Source organism: Otolemur garnettii, unplaced genomic scaffold (assembly GCF_000181295.1).
Source record: "Otolemur garnettii isolate 467f Iridium unplaced genomic scaffold, OtoGar3 scaffold00018, whole genome shotgun sequence".
In the NCBI taxonomy this organism is placed as follows: domain Eukaryota; kingdom Metazoa; phylum Chordata; class Mammalia; order Primates; family Galagidae; genus Otolemur; species Otolemur garnettii.
This window is the reverse complement of record NW_003852413.1, coordinates 21761989-21766926: the sequence shown is the minus strand read 5'-3', so window position 1 is coordinate 21766926 and position 4938 is coordinate 21761989.

Sequence of the window (4938 nt, the reverse complement as noted above, 5' to 3'; positions counted from 1 at the left end):
CACAGCAACCTCCAACTCCTGGGCTCAAGTGAGTCTCCTGTCTCAGCCTCCCAAGTAGCTGGGACTACAGGCGCCCGCCACAGCGCCTGGCCATTTTTTGGTTGCAGCCATCATTGTTGTTTGGCAGGCCCGGGCTGGGGATTTGAACCTGCCACCTTAGGTGTACGTGGCCGGCGCCTTAGACACTTGAGCCACAGGCGCCGAGCTGGTAGGTTTGTTTTCTACCAACAACTCCCGGGGTCTTTCTTCTTGGCTTGCAGATGACCACGTTCTTGCTGTGTCCTCACATGGCTTTCTCTCTGTGTGTATCCATGCTTCTTTCCCTTTTCCTAAAAGGACACTAGTCCAACTGGATTAAGCCCCACATTTATGGCCTCATTTAACTTTAATTACCTCTATAAAGGTTTTATCTTTAAGGCTCAGGTGCAGTAGCTCATGTCTATAATCCTGGCACTCTGGGAGGCAGAGGTGGGTGGATTGCTTGAGCTTAGGAGTTTGAGACCAGCCTGAGCAAGAGTGAGACCTGTCTCTAAACATAGCTGGGCATTGTGGTGGGCACCTGTAGTCCCAGCTACTTTGGAGGCTGAGGCAAGAGAATCACTTGAGCCCAAGAGTTTGAGGTTACTGTGAGCTATGAAGACAACATAGTACTCTATCAAGGGTGACAGGATGAGACTCTGTCTAAAAAAAAGAAAAGATCTATCTCCAAATATAGTCACAGCAGAGGGTAGAGCTTCAAGATATTAATTTGGGGAGGAGAACACAATTCAATTGGTAACTCTTCTCCTCTTGAGTTTTCTAAATTATGTTTGAGGTTGAAGCTACAATTATAGCATTGTCCAATGTGTCTCTCAAAATATGTAGAGGAAATATTGGAGATATTTTGAATGGGAAAGTAAAATAACTTAAGGGGAGGTAAGGGTTTTGATATTTCACTCAAGCTGGTGAAACGTGGACACCAGTAGACTGTGATATTATGTATGGATAGTGTAAAACCCATTGCAAACATTTAGAAAATATAAACAAAGAGATACACTCAAAAACACCATAGAAAAATTAAAATGAGAGTCTAAAGAAAAGGTACAAGTAGTCCACGGAAGGCAGGGAAAATAAAACCCAGAAATAAAGACAGAACAGAAAAAAAATAAAACAGCAGACCTAAGCCTTAACATAAGAATTACATTAAATGTAAACAAAGTACATAAATTAAAAGGCAGACATTGACAGTGGATTAAAAACATCACCCAGATATGTATATATGCTGTGTGCAAGAATTTCACTTCAGGCCTGGTGTAGTAGCTCAGGCCTATAATCCTAGCACTCTGGGTGGATCTTCTGAGCTCAGGAGTTTGAGACCAGCCTGAGCAAGATTAAGACGTGGTCTCTAAAATAGCTGGGCATTGTGGTGGGTACATGTAGTCATAGCTATTTGTGAGGCTGAGGCAAGAGAACTGCTTAAGCCCAAGAGTTTGAGGTTGCTGTGAGCTATCACACCATAGCACTCTACCAAGGGGGACAAAGTAAGAGTCTTTCTCAGAAAAAAAAAAAATATATATATAGGGCTTTTGATAAAAAGTAAAAACCTCTTCATAATAGATTTTGAGGCTTCTTTTGAAGCTAAAGGAAGGTCACTTTCATTTAGCTCTGCTAATGAATACACGGATATTAATTAGATATCTACCTTGACCACTGAATCAACTAGATCTTTTCTATTAGAATTTTCCAACGCATTTCTTCATTCTAGGTCTCCTCCCCTTTCTCCAAGTCACTAATGACCCCATACAGAAATATTTGCCAGATTTTACATTTCAGAATTTTCCTTGAACTAGTTTCCCACTTTCCTGGGCAAATATTACAGGTCAAATGTCACACAGGCTTTTCTGCTCTGTGTCACTCGATCCTTTCCGTTGTTCTTTTTTCAAGTTTTCTTAGGTTTTCTAAATTGCATTTCTTTTTATTTTTCTTTTTTGAGACAGAGTCTCACTATGTCGCCCTCAGTAAAGTGCCGTGGTATTATAGCTCACAGCAACCTCAAACTCTTGGGCTCAAGTGATTCTCTTGCCTCAGCCTCCCAAGTAGGTGGAACCTCAGGTGCCTGCCACAACGCCTGGTTATTTTTTTTTTTTCCTGCAGTTTTTGGCCGGGGCTGATTTTGAACCCACCACCTCCCATATATGGGGCTGGTGCCCTACTCCTTGAGCCACAGGCACCGCCCAAGCCTGGCTTTTTTTGTTGCAGTTGTCATTGTTGGTTAGCTGGCCTGGGCCAGATTCAAACCCACTAACTTCAGCATATGTGGCTGGCACTATAACCACTATGCTATGGGTGCCAAGCTTAAATTGCATTTCTGGTTTTTTTGTAGAGAAAGAGTCTTACTTTATCACCCTCGGTAGAGTGCCGTGGCGTTACACAGCTCACAGCAACCTCCAACTCCTGGGCTCAGGCGATTCTCTTGCCTCAGCCTCCCAAGTAGCTGGGACTACAGGTGCCTGCTACAAAGCCCGGCTATTTTTTTGTTGCAGTTTGGCTGGGGTTGGGTTTGAACCTGCCACCCTCGATATATAGGGCCAGCGCTCTACCCACTGAGCCACAGGTGCCACCCTAAATCGCATTTCTTTAAGAAGCCTCTTTGTATAGTATTCTTAACTCTCAGAAGTGGCTCCCCGCCTCATGTGCCTATCATAGGAGTCATGAGGGTTGTCACATGCCCTAGACTCATTCATATGTCCTTGTCTATGCAATCACTAGCAGAGCTAAAAGTGACCTTCCTTTAGCTTCAAAAGAAGCAAGATTATTTATTATGAAGAAAATTTTACTTTTTACCAAAACCCCTTTTCTTAAACATTCCCAGACTGTGAAAGTAAAAGCAGAAGTACTATTTTGAGGAATTCAGAGTGAAATTGTAAAAAGGACTAGTTCAATGGGAAAAAACTAATAATCAACATTTCTAGAACAGCCAAGTGTGATAACAGGTAATCTAAAGCAGGGGTGTCTAACCCCTGGCCCACGGGCTGCATGTGGCCAAGGATAGCTATGAATGCAGCTCAACACAAAATCACATCACAAACTTATTTAAAACATTTTGAGTTTTTTTTGGTGACATTTTGGTGGAATTTGACTGTGAACTTTGTACAACAATGTCATGTAAAAGAAATATATTTACACTCTCCCTATTTGTAAGTACATGTGGCTTCACTCTTATGGTGGCACGCGGCTTTCAGTGTGTTATCTTCCAAGCACATACAGTTGAATTGACACTATCAGATGTTACATGTGCTTGTGGTGACTTGGCAAGGCACAGATTATCAATATTTCAATCTACTATTGCAACATTAGGCATTTAATGTTATTTAGCAGTAAGGTAAGTGTTCTTATTTGTTTGTTAAGGGTACTTCCACACATCAGTGGTGCCTCACACATCACCTGGCCCTCTCCCTCGCCCTGAATCAGGAGCTGTTTGATGAGAAAGGGCTCAAATATTGCTTTCTGTTTTCCTCTCAATTTTTTCATAATAAAAGTAAATAGTCTCTTATCTATTATTATTTTTTAAATCACAACATGGCTTCTATAATGTCTCAAAAGAAAACAGAACCCCAAGAAGGAAAATTACAAACGAAGGAAGATTGTTTAATGAAAAGTGGACAGATGACGACATTTTTGTTAAGGCAAATAGGAAGGCACTCTGCTTAATTTGTAGGGAATTTGTGCGAGTTTTCAAAGTCTATAATTTGAGAATCCATCATGAGTAAAAACATGCTGCCGAATTGAATGCGTATGAAGCATCATGTTATAAGGGCAAAATAGCACAACTAAAAAAGGTCTGTCATCTCAACAAAATTTTTTAAAGTTAAAACTTAGATAGATTTTATTGTGAAAACTAGTTATGTGGTAGCATATTTAATAGCAAAGAAATAAAAACCAGGCCGGCTCAGTGGCTCACACCTGCAACCCTACTGCTCTGGGAGGCTGAGGCGGGTGGATTGCTTGAGCTCAGGAGTTGGACACCAGCCTGAACAAGAGCAAGACTGAGTCTCTACTGAAAATAGAAAAACTAGCCAGGTGTTATGGTTGATACCTGTAGTCCCAGCTGCTTGGGAGGCTGAGGCAGGAGGATCGCTTGATCCCAGGAGATTAAGGTTGCGGTGAGCTATGATCATGCCACTGCACTCTAGCCAGGGCAACAAAGGAAGACCCAAAAGAAAGAGAGAAAGAGAGAAAAGAGGAAGGGAGGGAGGGAGGGAAGAAAAGACCCAAAAGAAAGAGAGGAAGAGAGAAAGAGAGAAAAGAGGAAGGGAGGGAAGAAGGGAAGAAGTCAAGGTGAGTTTATTAAGCAGTGTATGGAAATCATGACAAACATAATTTTCCCTGAAAGAAGGGGAATATTTCTGAAATCAGATTGTCTCACCATACTATAGCCAGGGGAACTGAAGAAATTAGAAAATCTATTGAAAGAAGTTAGGGGGTGGCAACTGTGCTCAGTGGGTAAGGCACTGACCCCATATACAGAGGGTAGCGGGTTCAAACTGGCCCCAGTCAAACTGCAACAAAAAAATAGCTGGGCACTGTGGCAGGTGCCTGTAGTCCCAGCTACTCGGGAGGCTGAGATAAGAGAATTGCCTGAGCCCAGGAGTTGGAGGTTCCTGTGGGCGTGTGACTCTCTGGTTGGAAGTTCCTGTGGCCGAGGGTGACAGAGACGGTCTACAAAAATAAAGAAAAGGAAATAAAGAAAGAAAAGGAAGGAAGGAACGAAAGAAGTTGGGTGAGTAAAGTTGATAATTTTATTTATTTATTTTTTAGACAGAGTCTCACTATGTTACCCTGGGTAGAGTGCTGTGGCATCTACCAGCAACCTCAAACTCTTGGGCTCAAGCGATTCTCTTGCCTCAGCTTCCCAAGTAGCTGGTACTACAGGTGCCTACCACAATACCCGGCTATTTT